Source organism: Mobula hypostoma, chromosome 9 (assembly GCF_963921235.1).
Source record: "Mobula hypostoma chromosome 9, sMobHyp1.1, whole genome shotgun sequence".
Lineage (NCBI taxonomy): Eukaryota > Metazoa > Chordata > Chondrichthyes > Myliobatiformes > Myliobatidae > Mobula > Mobula hypostoma.
In genome coordinates, this window is record NC_086105.1 from 110,843,115 (window position 1) to 110,858,925 (window position 15,811).

Here is a 15,811-nt window from a genome sequence, read left to right on the forward strand (position 1 = left end):
GAAACTTGGTAAACTTCCGGAATCTTTTAATAGAGCATCAATTTCTCTAATACTAAAGAAGGATAAAGACCCTACTCAATGTGCATCTTATAGACCAATATCTTTATTAAATGTTGATTCTAAAGTTTTTTCTAAGTTATTAGCAAATAGACTAGAAAAAGTACTTCCTTCTATTATTTCGGAAGACCAAACGGGTTTTATTAAAGGTCGTTACTCTTTTTATAATATTCGTACATTGTTAAATATCGTTTATACTCCCTCACAAAATGTTCCTGAGTGTGTTATTTCTTTAGATGCCGAGAAAGCTTTTGATAGAGTAGAATGGCCTTATTTATTTAAGGTGCTTGAAATGTTTAATTTTAGCTTGAAATTTATATCCTGGATTAAACTGTTATATCACTCCCCTGTAGCCTCGGTTCGTACTAACTCTTTAAACTCACCTTTTTTTCCTCTCTTTCGTGGTACTCGACAAGGCTGTCCTCTTAGTCCCCTATTATTTGATATTGCATTAGAACCTCTTGCAATTGCTATTCGAGAATCTTCAAATATTACTGGGATAACTCGGGGATTAAAGTCCCATAAATTATCACTCTATGCTGATGATTTACTTTTATATATTTCTAATCCTGAGAGATCCATTCCTGTTGTTTTAGAGTTATTAGCACAATTTGGTCTTTTCTCAGGTTATAAATTAAATCTTAGTAAGAGTGAACTTTTTCCGATTAATAAACATCTTCCCTTATATTATAAATTTCCATTTAAATTGATTAATAATTACTTTTCATATCTTGGGATTAAAATTACTTGTAAACATAAAGATTTATTTAAGACTAACTTTTTACCATTAATAGACCATATTACTCAACTTTCATCTAAATGGTTTCCCTTATATTTAACTTTGATTGGTCGTATTAATGCAGTTAAGATGTTTTTTTTGCCAAAATTTTTATATGTGTTTCAGGCATTACCAATTTTCGTTCCTAAATCTTTTTTTGATAAAGTTGACTCTAAAATTTCTTCATTTATTTGGCAGAATAAGAATCCGAGACTGGGTAAAATACATTTACAGAAAGCTAAGAGAGATGGAGGTTTAGCATTACCTAACTTTAGATTTTATTATTGGGCTATTAATATTCGACATATGAAATTTTGGTTACTTGACCAGGACATACTATCTATTCCTAAATGGGTAGCATTGGAATTACAATCTGTTCAGGGTTATACACTTGGTTCTATTTTAGGTTCCTCTCTTCCTTTTGATTCGAAACGTCTTAAGCAGGTCTCTAACCCGATAGTTAAATATGCTTTGCGCATTTGGTTTCAATTCAGAAAATTTTTTGATCTTAATCAATTCGGGTTAGCGATTCCTATTTTAGGTAACATATTTTTTCCTCCCTCTTTTATGGATCGCGCTTTTCAAACTTGGAAGACTAAGGGTATTTTACGGTTTTTGGATTTATTTTTAGATGGTTCCCTTATGTCTTTTGAACAATTATCTAATAAATATAACTTATCAAGAATACATTTTTTTAGATATTTACAAGTTAGAAATTTCCTAAGTACTATACCTTCTTCCTTTCCAATGCTTCCTCCTATATATATTTTAGATTCGATAATTAACCTTAATCCATGTCAGAAAGGTGCATCGGCTATGATTTATAATATTATTATGAAACTTAGGAAAGCTCCATTTGATAAGATTAGGGTAGATTGGGAACAGGAATTGGGGCTTACCATTTCTGTGGATGATTGGGGGCAGATTTTACAATTAGTTAATACTTCCTCTATTTGTGCTAAACATTCCCTAATTCAATTTAAAGTGGTTCATAGAGTACATATGTCCAAAGATAAGTTAGCGCGTTTTTACTCGCATATTAATCCTTTCTGTGATAGATGTTCGGGGCAGATAGCCTCTTTATCTCATATGTTTTGGTCTTGCCCTACTTTGGAAACTTTTTGGAGAGATATTTTCAATATTATTTCTAAGGTATTAAATATAGATATCTCTCCTCACCCTATTACTGCTATCTTTGGACTACCTAAAATTTCTAGTAATCTTTCCCCTTCAGCCCGTAGAATGATTGCATTTCTTACTTTAATGGCGAAAAGATGTATTTTACAACATTGGAAAGAGCTTAATGCTCCAACTACCTTTTTTTGGTTTTCTCAGACGATTTTATGTTTGAATTTGGAGAAAATTAGAAGTAACCTTTATGATTCTTCATTTAAATTTGAACAGATTTGGGGACCTTTTATTCGATATTTTCATTTAATGTAATATTTACCCTTCTTGTTTTTTTTCCACTGTTTTTAATGGAGGTCGGGATTGAGGACGTGATTTTAAGTTTAACTCTGTTTGGTTTCAAGTTAGCCCATTGCTTTGCCTTGCTTTTAGTTAGCTGCACGGTGGGTTTTTTTTGGGGGTTTTTTTTTTCTTTTTTTTTTCCATTGATATATATAAAATTTAGTATACTATTATGTTATCTTGGTTTCTTATGCTTAAATTACATTGTTTGTAGTATTTTCTTTTTGGTATTGTTATCTTTTGGAATTTTATTATACTTTAACATTGTATTAATGTTTATATGGCTTACCTTTTTTTGTATACTTACTCAATAAAAAGATTTAAAAAGAAAAAAAAAAGAAATACTGTTGAGTATAGTGAGTGAGGGGAGTATTGGGGGGCTCCTCCTGAAGTCCACTGTCATCTCCGCAGTCTTGAGTGTATTTAGCTCCAGATTGTTCTGACCACACCAGAGGGCCAGCCGTCCCATCACCGTCTCGGATAAGGCCAATGACAGTTGTGTCATCTGCAAACTTCAGGAGTTTAACAGATGGATCCTGTGAGGTGCAGTCATTAGTGTAAAGAGAGAAGAGCAGTAGGGAGAGCACACATCCCTGGGGAGCACCGGTACTGATTGTCCGGGTGCTAAAAATGATGCTCCCCAGCCTGAAGGCACACACTCAGCGAATCAGGAACAGCTTCCTCCCCACTGCCATCTGATTTCTAGATGGATGTTGAACCCATGAACACTACATCAATACTTTATTTTTTGCACCACTTGTACTAACTTAACTATTTAGTAGACATTGATAGATAGTTACTGTAATTCACCTTTTTTCCCTCTATATTTATTTATCATGTTTTCATTACACTGCTGCTATAAAGTTAACAAATCTCACGAAATATGTGGGTGATATTAAACTTGATTTTGATTCTGATCAGATCATCTATTTAGGGCAATGTGTTTATTAAAGGATAAATACTGGTCAGTACCCCAGAGTATAATTCCTAAGATCCCCCAGCACTGTCCTCAGAGTCACCTGCTGGATGATCAGCTTCGATTTTAGTGTCTGAACAGCACTTTTGGACTCCAAGGTGAGAGACTCAACAACCACAAATCTACATAGTCACCAGCAGTTTTTGTTTTTATCACTTTATTTGTTGGCTACACAAATAGTTTATTACTCCATTTTTGGAAGAATAAAAATAATTGTTATAAAATTTGAGACAAGGCGATGTTTTAATTTCATTCGACAACTCGAAGACAAGAAACAAGTGAGTAATGACACACTAATTGGAACCAAAAGCTGCAGATGATGGAACCCCAACACAAAGAAAGATAAGATGCTGGAAAAACTCAGCAGGTCGGAGCAAAATAGGTCTCACGTTCCCCTTCTCCATGGATGTGGCCCGGAGTGCTGAGTTCCTTCTCCCTGTTACCTTTGCTCAAGAAAGTAATAATAATAGATGCAAACTAATGGCAAACAAGTGAATGAAAGAGGCCAGATGTAAAGTTATTCAAAATACATTAATTGGGAAAAAAAGGAGAAACAGTAATTGATACAATAGTATAATACTATTCAATTCCTAAATTCAATATAGCAAATATAATGCTGATGTACTTTAATGCAAATTTCAAACAAATCTGCAGAATAAATTATCACGGTCAATAGTGGGACAAATTAAAATTGTGTTAAAGATTAAGCAAATATAATGCTTTAAATAATGCAAATTGATATAATGTCCAAGCTTTATGCAGATTAGCAGTTTCAATTAAACAGACCACAATGCCCTGAAGTTTTGATTAAAGATCTGGTCTTATACAAATCCTTTGCGATGCAAATGAAATGCCTGATGTCCTTTTCACCTTGTTTTAAATATGGTATCTTAATATCATTAATATTAATTATCTGAACATAATTTCTGACAATGACCAAAAATGTCTTTTTGTTTTACAATAAATTTTGATGATTCTGTGTTACATTTTGAAGCCTTTTCTTCAGCAGTTTTCTACCAAATCTTTACTGCACAGTTCAATGTTTTATTGCTGAACTGAAACATAACTTTAGAATTCAAGCCTTTAGCATTTCCAATGATAGCAGTTCAGTACAGGTGATGGGTAACTGAGAGTGAAAGACCTTTTTCACTTCCAACTGTCAACCCAATATTTGCTGTCCAGCTAGCTGATGTGTTTCTCCTCAGACTGTAAACACTAAGACTGGGAATAACAAAGGGTCTACAGCAGGTGCATAAGTGCTTTAAAATAACAGAGCAAGTTGGAAAACTGGTTATAAAAGCCTGCAGGATCTTTGGATTCATAGACATAGTCATAGATCTTTAAAAAAAGTGAAATTATGTTGAATATTCATCAGCTTTGCCACATATGGAGGGTGACACCTAATTTTGGTCACCACATTCTAGGAAAAATATGAAGATCCGAGGAAAGGTACAAAAATAATTTACCAAAATGGATCCAGGAACGAGTGATTTTACCTGTTATAAGGTTGCACTGGAGAAGGTGGAGTTCTTGTTGAAGCACAATGGGTTGAACAAATTTGGAGGATTTCAAAGCCATTATTGATTTCCACAGGGTAGACAGAGGGAATCTGTTCCTGTTATGATTGATTTGAGGTTCAAGAAGCAAAGATTTAACATTTTGGGCAAAGGATCGAAGAATTTAAGGAAAATAGTTAAGGAATAGGACTAGATGTGATTATACTACTAAAAGATAGCACTGACTTGATTGGCTGAAAAGCTCCTTCTATACTGTAGCAATTTTATATTCATATAATTAAATCCATTTTGGCCTTGGAATTAAACTATTTACTTTGATGAATTCAACTTCAGCAAAACTGACAAGACTCAAACCCTTCGAGGACATAATAGCTGTTTGATTGGCACCTAATTGTGCAATCCAAATATTCTTCTGCAGCACAATACGGTTGCAATATGTACCATCTACAAAATATACTGCAGCTAAGTTTTTATAGAAACAGATCCCAAGCCTGTGATTGAGAAAGACAAGAGTAACAGGTGCATAAGAATGCCACCATGTGTAAGACCCTCTTCAAATTAGACTATTCTGACTTGGGCATATTCTCATTCCTTTGCTGTGGAGTCCAGTCCTGGAACTTAACAGCACTATGGGAGTACATTTCTCAAATGGACTACACTGATTCAAGACCTTTCATCACCATCTTCTCAAGGGAAAGCAGCAACGGATCAATGCTGTTTTGCTAGCTATGCCCATATTCTGTAAATCTATAGGAAAGTCAACAAAGAATCAAACCAAGAATAAATATTCCAGTGGATGCACTGAAATACCTTGCTATCTTCATGAATACCTTGGTTTAAGATCATGCTTTATTTACTGATACTGTTACGCTGTTGGAATTTTATGTGTTTTTTTTGCAGATCTCAAAATACAAACCTGTATTTTTTAAAAGTGTTCCTTTAATGACATTATACAATCAAGTATTTCACTTTTGCTGTTTAAAATAAAATTCTCAGTTGACCAATAAGTAAGGCTTGTTGTAATCAGCCAATAGGATTTGTCTTATTAACATTTTGGCCAATAAGTTGCCCAGGAAAAGAACAGGTAGGCATTTTCTACAGAGAGCGTGGGAAGGAAGTTTTTGAAGAAGGAGAAAGGAAACGGACAGTGAACATAGTGGAAGAACATGGTGAAACACTCAGAGAAATAAGTTTGGAAGGTCAGAAACAGATGTCAGAAATCCCTCATGCAGACTATAGTCTCATGGAGGATTTTCAGACAACTTTCAGTTACCCAGCTAGCACACAACATTGGAGAAAGTTTGACACCTTTTTCCTTGGACATTGTGTGTGTTTTTTTTTAAACTTAGACTGGTTTTTCAGTGCAAAACCATATCAGTATCCTGAGTAAACAAAGTGATGCAAACTGGATTGATTTTGTGACAATAAGCTCCCACGATTGTATGCACATTATAGACTGATATATATGTGATGGGCCTTTTATTTTGATTGCTATAGTTTAAAATATGTCAATATAATTTCCATCTAAGTTTATACTGGGGTGAGCTAATTATTTATTCCTGGCGTACAGTTAAATTTGCAAACATCTTTCAGTATTTATACAGTTCTTGTTTTTCCTAAGAAGAAACATTCAAACTTTACTTTTTTGTGTGTTTACCGAAATCATAGCTATCCTAGATCTGCTTATATTTTGGTAATGGCCTTTTCATCATTATTTCCATTCTAGAGTTATGTTACTGTTGGCTTGTATTCACAGTAATAACTAACTCATTATGAGCCTACAGTGAGAGGGTTACATATACTGTACAGTGTACTTTCAGACATCTGGCGTCCATGATGGGGAGGTAGGACGCACATCTTAGCATGAACATGCTAGTTGCATGGGAATTGCTATCCATCACATACTAGTATTATAGGCATAACACTTTAAAGAAATGGCTGAACTTTGCCATCTAGAGTATTGCATACAGTTCTGGTCACCCCACTATAGGAAGGGTGTTGAGGATTTGAAGAGGGTGCAGAAGAGGTTTACCAGGAAGCTGCCTAGTTTAGAGGGCATGTGCTATCACGAGAGGTTGGATAAACCTGGGTTGTTTTCTCTGGAGCTGCAGAGGCTGAGGGGAGATCTGATAGAGGCTTACAAGATTTTGGGAAACATAGATGGAGTGGACAGAGAGTATCTGTTTCCCAGGGCTGAAATATCTAATATCAGAGGGCGTGCATTGAAGGTGAGAGGGCAGTATGTTCAAGGGGGATGTGAAAGATAAGTTTTTTTTATTCAGAATGGTGGATGCCTGGAATGCGCTGCCTGGTATGGTGGTAGAGGCAGAATCATTGGATGCTTTTAAGAGACGTTAAGATGGGCACGTGGATGTAAGGAAGATGGAGGGATATGGACATGGTGTAGGTAGGAGGGATTAGTGTTTGGGTGTTTTTGATTTTGCTTTTTAGCTGGTTCAGCACAACATTGTGGGCGGAATGGCCTGTTCCTGTGTTGTACTGTTCCCTGTTCTATGTTCTATCTCCTTACCTTGTGAAAACACTTACTTAACAACAATTCTATTTTTATAGGTAAAATATTAAATTACAATACAGCAAAAAAAAAATCAAATAAATGACTCTACTCACTATGAAATGAAGAACCAAATCTTCAGGGAGGATGTCACTGTTCATCAGACTACATATATACTGCCCTAAAAAGTCTTTTTATACTTATTTTACATAACACTTGGAATAAAATTCACTGACCTTATTTTCATTTAAAAAAAAACAGAAAAATCTTCCCTATATTATGCATAGACAACTGTGTACAGTACAGCCTGTCCAGGGGTAGGCTATGGCTTGATCTAAAATCACTTAATTCTAAATGTCAACAGAATTAGTAGCATCAATAGAATTCAGCTTATTTGTTGTATTCTGCTGTTCTTTAACCTAATGGTGTTTTCAAGGGCCAGTCAATTCTTAGAAATTCCTAGAAAAGCGGTTTCATGAGAATCCCAAATGCATAAACACCAGATAAATGAGTTTACTCCACAAATTTGAAAAACATCTTTCCACAAGGTAAAATGCAGTAGTTAAGAAAAAAATTAATTCAGCTTCAGGTTTAGTAATGAATATTTTGATAAAGAAAACCACAGGCAAAGAATATAGGAGTCTTAGTCAATTGATGGACCTTAAATAACGCCTAAGTAAATAAAATCCTAGTGTCTACCACGTTGCTGTGGGTACAAGACTGGGGAAATTAACTTCTACATTACAACAGTGACTACAAATACCTGTACCTTATTGGAAATAAAGTACCTGTCCAAAGTTTGTAAAATGCATTGCACAGACATGCAAGCTTTTATTTCCCTATTTTGAGAACTTCGTCCCAAAATCATGCAATATGACCTATAAGTAAGTTTTGTTTCCCACACTGTTACAATGAGGCCCAATGAAAACTTGGGGAACAAAAGTCATCTTCCATTCAGACCCATTGCTGCCTTCAGGACACAATATTAAAATATCTAACATCTGATAACTTGGTTTTTCCTATCTCAACTTTGGCTCAGTTCAACACATTATAGACAGGCACAGAAGAACACTGTGCTCATTAACCCGTGTTGATTTGCACTTTTGGCATTATTCCCTTGGTTCTGTATAACCTTCTCCATCTTCCGAAAACTAACTTATTTTTCCTTCAACAGAATCTCAGATCTAAAAAGCTCACTGTTTCTCTTCCCACAGGTGCTGCCTGTTTCCAATAATTTCTCTTTTAATTTGACATAATTTATTGTGCAGAAGCTCAAGCTAATACGCTACTGAAAAAAAACTGGATGGAATCAGCCATTAATCCATTATCTTGAGTTAAAGTACATGCAATAAAAATAGTCACTTTAAACATTTATCTTTATTAGCTTCTCCATTGAATTTTTCATTTCTGATTAAATAAGTACAGGTGTGGAAGTATTATTATTGGAGATACCATATGGAATTTACTGTCCACTGCAAGGACAAGGTGTAAGGCTTTGTTGGCAGGACAGCCAGCTGTGCTTGGACCTGGGAGATGCCACATGATCTCCCACCTCTGGCCACCCTTTCTCCATGCTGTCACTGATGTGACCTGCCTTACAATACATTGATACTCACTCAAACTGGAAATTGATAGACTCACAATTGAATGCAATCATTGTCAATCAAATATTCTTTTTTCATATCCAGCGATACTAACAATTTTTATCGTCACTCCTACATTTTCTGATGCTGGTTAGCTTGTAGCACTATCCCAGAGATTAACCTTTCAGTCACGGAGGACTGATAGCCCTGCTCGTGAGTGGTTTTAAGGTTCATCACTACTGATGGGACCCTTCCAGCAAGTCTAAAGTACGATTCCAATTGATTAATGAATTATTGCTTCTAAAACATTTGGAATTAAGTACGGTATAATCAGTTTGATGGATTATAATGGCAGGTAAACATATGGTCTGATGCTTGGCTTTCCCAGAGAGATCTCCACCTAGAAATTCTGTTTGCGTCCAGTTAGTCTAATGATAGCTGTAAGACTGAGTTATCTTTTTAGTATAATTTAGCCACCCAATAAGTAAAGGGGTGTTTTCCAAAAATTAACATTACTGAAAGAGTTAGTGAATGTACTTGGGTAATACTCCTTTGCTTACAAGGACAAGTTATGAATGTATGCGGATGAACTTCATGCTGTACACTCTGCTCTCACAAAAACGCACGGCCAAACATCCATTGTCAAGTTTGCTGATGACATGACTGTGGTGGTTGGCTCATCACCAACAACGATGAGACTGTCTTCAGGGAGGTGGAAGAGATTGAGGCCTGGTGCCAGGCAAGTAACCTCTTCCTCAATTTCAACAAGACAAAGGAAATGGTAATTGACTTCAGAAGAACTTATACCTCTCACACCCTTCCTTCCATCGGCAGCACAGGAGTGGAAACTGTGAGCAGTTTCAAACTCCTGGGAGTGCGCATCCCGCACAACCTCTCATGGTCCAAGAACACATTCTGCACAATCGGGAAAGCTCACCAATGCTTCTACTTTCTGAGGAGGCTGAAGATCGCTGGAATATGCACAATGAATCTCATGCCCTTCTACAGATGCGCAGCAGACAGCATCTTAACAAGCTGCATTATTGCATGGTACGGTAACAGCACTGCGATGGACAGGAAGGCCCTACAACATGTAGACAAAACTGCCCAATGTATCACCAGCTCCAGCCTGCCCACCATCAAGGACATACAGTGCCTACAAAAAATATTCATTACCCCTCCCCCGGAAGTTTTCAATGTTTTATTGTTTTACAACATTGAATCACAGTGGATTTAATTTCACCTTTTTGACACTGAAAGATTCTTTCATGTCAAAGTGACAACAGGTCTCTACAAAGTGATTAGTAATATAAAACACAAATTAATTGATTGCGTAAGTATTCACCCCGCCCCCCCCCTTAATGTGACACTCCAAATCATCACTGGTGCAGCCAGTTGGTTTTAGAAGACACAGAATTAGTTAAATGGAGATCTGTTTTTGGAGACCTGTGTGCAGTCAAGGTGTTTCAATTGATTGCAGTAAAAATACACCTGTATCTGGAAGGTCCAGTTGCTGGTGAGACAGTATCCTGGCAAAAACTACACCATTAAAACAAAAGAACTCTCTAATCAACTCCGCAAAAAGGTTATTGAAAAGCACAAGTCAGGAGATGGATACAAGAGAATTTTCAAGTCACTGAATATCCCCTGGACTACTGTTAAGTCAATCATCAAGAAATGGAAAGAATATGGCACAGCTGTAAATCTGCCTAGAGCAGGCCGTCCTCAAAAACCGTACAAGACGGGGACTAGTGAGGGAGTCCATCAAGAGACCTGTGACAACTTTGAAGGAGTAACAAGCTTCAGTAGCTGAGACAGGAGAGACTGCGCATACAACAACTGTTGCCCAGGTGCTTCACCAGTCACAGCTTAATGGGAGAGTGGCAAAGAGAAAGCCACTGTTGAAAAGAACTCACATGAAATCTTGGCTAGAGTTTGCCAGAAGATATGTGGAAGTCTGAAGTCAGTTGGAAAAAGGTTCTAAGGACTGATGAAACTAAGATTGGGTTTTTTGACCGTCAGACCAAACACTGCTCATCATCAAAAACACACCATCCTTACCGTGAAGCATAGTGGTGGCTGCATCATGCTGTGGGAATGCTTCACTGCAGCAGGCCCTGGAAGGCTTGTGAAGGCATAGGGTAAAATAAATGCAGCAAAATACAGGGAAATCCTGGAGGAAAACCTGATGCAGTCTGCGAGAGAACTGCGGCTTGGGAGAAGATTTCTTTTCCAGCAAGGCAATGAGCCCAAGCATAAAGCCAAAGCTACACAGGAATGGCTTAAAAACAATAAAGTTAATATCCTGGAGTGACCAAGTCAGAGTACAGACGTCAATCCAATTGAGTATTTGTGGCTGGACTTGAAAAGGGCTGTTCACTCATGATCGCCATGTAATCTGATTAACCTTGAGCAGTTTTGTAGAGCAGAATGGGAAAAAATTGCAGTGTCCTGATGTGCGAAGCTGATATAGAGATCTATCCACTCAGACTCAAGGCTGTAATTGCTGCCAAAGATGCATCTACTAAATACTGACTTGAAGGGGGCGAATAATTATTCAATCAATTATGCTGCATTTTATATTTGTAATTAATTTAGATCACTTTGTAGAGATCAGTATTCACCTTGACCAGCGTCATTTTCTGTTGATCAATGTCAACAAAGCCAAATTAAATCCCTCGTGTTTCAATATTGTAAAACAATAAAACATGAAAATTTCCTGGGGGGTGGGGGTTAATATATTTTATAGGCATTGTATGTCAGAAAGGTGCCAGTAACTTCATGAAGGATTCTACCCACCCTGCTCATGGACCATTTGTCCCTCTATCAGGGAGGAGGCTACATTGCATCCATGCCAGGATTACCAGACTCAAAAACAGTTACCTTCCCCAAGAAGTAAGGCTGATCAACACCGCCACCCACTAACACACCCCTCCGCATCCCCAGCCATCCCTCCTTTAACATTTCACCTTCTGCACCACCACTCCTGTGCCTAGTGTCACTTTATGGACATGATAAGGCCCTGCGATGGTCGGGCCTGTCCATGGATTTTGCGAGCCAGCTTATCTATGTGATATGCAAGCCAGAGCAGTACGATGGAGAGAGCCACCTGTTGCCCATGTAGCAGGCTGCCCCTCGCCATGCAGCTGATGAATCCAAAGGAACGGCAGAGATGGCAGGCGTTGCCAGTCTTTGTTGAACTCAACTTAGGACTGCCTCAGGAACTCCAGCTCCAGATTTTTCCTCGGTGTTTGCTCACGAAGCCTTCCCCATGAGTGGGTGTAGCCACAAGGTAGCGGAGGTTATGAGATCAGAGCTTTTCTCCTCCTACACAAGCTGTCAAGCATGGCTGACGAGCCTCATCTACCCAAGGTGACTAGCTTTAAGGATCCCGTAACCCACCTTTGGCCCGTTTCTACTTTCTGGACATACAATCCATGTATACAAGCTGTCCTATGTATTTATGTTTATTATATTTTGTGTTAAGATATACGTGGGCCGGATGCAGGTACCTACAAAGCCTTAGTTTATAGAAATCTGCTGTTGCTGAACCAGTCACAACAAACAAATGGCCATTGAGCAAGTGACTAACCCCATTAAGGAGCTGAGCTGTAAACAAGTTAATGATGGCAGAAGCAGATGGCTGTAATGCAATTAATGACACAAGTCAAGACCATGCTTTCAAAAAATCAGTCGAAGATTCAGCTGCTAAGTAGTAATTATTGCTGATAATGTGTAAGCCCATGCATTGGAAATGGGGAGGGTATGACGCACAGCACTTATTTGCTGCAAATTTAGTTCTCTAAAAATAAATAAACAGCTTCCATTTAAAAGCAGGGCAATTCTTCAGGGAAAATTCGATAAGTGAGAGATGGTTACGTGCATAAAATCAGACTCAGTCACCAACAGCACTGGTCACTAAATTTGATTGACAAGAGATTACCCAAGTAACTCCATTCTGTCTTAATATATGATTTGAACCCACAAGCAGCAACTTTTTTTTAAAAAGGAGTCAAATAAAAGATTTAAATTGCTATATTGATGCTGGAGTATCAGTTACACATTTTGATCTCAGAAGCTTAGGAACACAAGCAGCAGCCAGAACTTGAACTGTTATAATGCTAGTTTCCTTCCCCCCGCCACCCCCCCCAACCAATCTGTAATGATTCCTTTGATGACTACTGATTTAATTGCTGAAAACATTTTGACTGGGTGGAGTAAACTGTGCACGCCAAAGTTCTGGATTTTGTATAAATCACATAGGGCATTATTGTCGCTAATAATAAAATAAAACGACTGGACCTAGAACATACACACACTCCTACAATAAAACCACACTTTATATTTTACTTGTGCACGAGAAGAACAGCATGTTCACCCACACTCTACTAAATTCTGAACAGGGAAATGCCATTTTTTTAATAACTGACTAGCAGTTACAAACGTTGACCATTTGGTAAACTGGGTATGTTTGAATTCCTTGCTTGCAAGTACGATCAACATTCGCAACATTGGTGTTAAAAGCCAATAGAAACTCCAAACTGACAACCGATGATACTTTGAAGTTAGTGAAGTAATTGTCCTTTAGATGGTGTGTACACCTCAGATCACTTATCTCACCTCCAGAGCCCTGGTGTACAAAGGGAAGCTATTCTCTTCAGAGGCCTTTCTTGCCTGGGTTGTCTACACTCTATCCTTGCCTGGATATTATGTTAACCCTTACTTTACCACAACTTCCACGCTCCCTCTCTTTCGTCCTGTAGAGTACAACACAAATCTTTCTTAACTTTAATTGCACAGAGTCTCTGAAACTCCAAGAGAGTTTTATTAGGGGACAGTTGGCTGTTTGATGACAATGATGGAGGCAGCTGCTCTGTGGGCCATCGCTCTGTAGAGTAATCTCAGACAACAGATAAAGATGAATGTTACAAATAGTAGGGAATATTACAACTACCAGTAAAGAGTGAAACCAGGGAAAGGGTCCCCATGGTGAAGATGGAGTCCCATGTAACTCCTGCCCAGTCTTCCTAACCTGACCAGCTTCTAGCTGGGCATGCACAGCTAAAACGGTGATGTTGTCAAGTGTATCAGGAAAGTATATGGAATACTCCTGGCTAATAATGGCACAAGGACCTCCTCTCTTAGACAGCTAAAGTCTAGTGCTTTTGTCGATTCTGAAGGGCCACAGTGTGGGTTACCAGCATTTTGGTGGTAACGTCATTGATGGTCTGGCTCGTATCATGTAGCACTGAGGGTTGTATCATTCGCCAATTTCTTCAGCAGCACTGAGGACATGTCAGTGCTTTCACGGGTAGTCTTTTGATGGCAGCCCCACAGTAGGATGTAGAAAGAGAGTAAGCAGGTGGTACACCTATGGTATTACAGAGATCAAATAACAACAACCTCTCCATGGCTTTAGTTCAGGCCAAAGATCCCATTTTTAAAGTGTATTCCTGGTAGCTGTGATAGGCCTGATGGCCACACACCCAGTAAGTACCATTAGGATTCAGAGGGGTACCAGTGGTTTTGGCAATGCATGTACTATTATCTAAGTCTGGTCCTGCCTCTTGATTGTTAGTTACATACTTCACAGTAGTTGGGGTTTATCTAGCCATTGTAACTAGGTTGATACTATCCCTCAACATAGTTGCCTTCACAAGAGTCATTTCGATGGCAGTGCAGTCCTGTGCTCCCTTTACAGTTCCAGTTTCATTATTAAAATAAAACACAGAACCAAACTCACTATGATCCAGGGCTATAAACATATTGGCAGAACAGGAAGTTCCACCTCAGCTGCTACATGAGGTGCACGCAACGCATTTTCACTAAGGTTTTTCATTAAATTTTTCCCAGTATCAGCTCGGGAGGGAAAAGCCATCAACGACAAATTCCATGTGGCCTTACATCAGGTGACATTTTACGATGGACAGAATTAAAATTGTACAAGTTCTTCAGTACAGTTTGAGAACGAATTATTTTAAGCAAACTGCGTAGTCTATTGTGCTGTTAGCAGTGGAGGTGGAAATTGTTACCAAAGTTGCCTTAGTCTGAGGGGATCTTTGAGCCCAGTGACCAGATTATCTGCAAACAAAAACCATACCCCAAAAACCATATCCCATGCTTTAATTCTATCATATCCACCATCCCATTTCCACATTTGTTGGATCAACAAACTGTAAAACCCATACATACATTTAGAATATTATCTTAATAACTACACTTTTCAAAACAAAATACCAATCACAAGTGGGTAAAATGAGCCACATGCATATGAGGCAAGTAATGTAAAAAGTGAGGTTTACAGTGAAATTTTAAGCAGAAGTTAATCTGGTAATGATTAGTCAAAATCTGGTCACTGTCAATCTAATATAAAGCATATTTGTATTGGGCAGCTATCGCAATACTTTTAAAACTATGTACAATATTGTCCAGAGGCTATAGTGGAGCAACTGGGAAGTCACACATAAATATTGTCCTCATTCTCCTGAACACTTTTAATCCTTTGATGTTGTAAATGCAATTTTAGATTGCAATTTATTTACAATAGCATTTACTAAGATGGGCATCCATATTTCTGGAACTAATCCAGAATACTTTTGAAAACATATGCGCATGCGTTCTACAGTCATTACCGGCCAGTGATGTAGTGGCATCCACATTGGACTTCGAGGCAAGTGGTCTGGGGGTTCGAATCCAGCCAGCTCCTTGCACGCTTTCCATCCGTGTTGTGCTAGCAACACCACCTCATAAAAAACAAACAAATGCTAAGGAAATGGCAAAGGTTGCTGCCCGATCTGCAATAAGGCGCGGAGAGGAACAACTAAATATTCATTGACATCATTGCCTTCTGTCTGACACGGTCTTTTTTCTGACAACCTACAGCACAAGTGAAACATTTCCTTTGAGCTCCTACTAGGA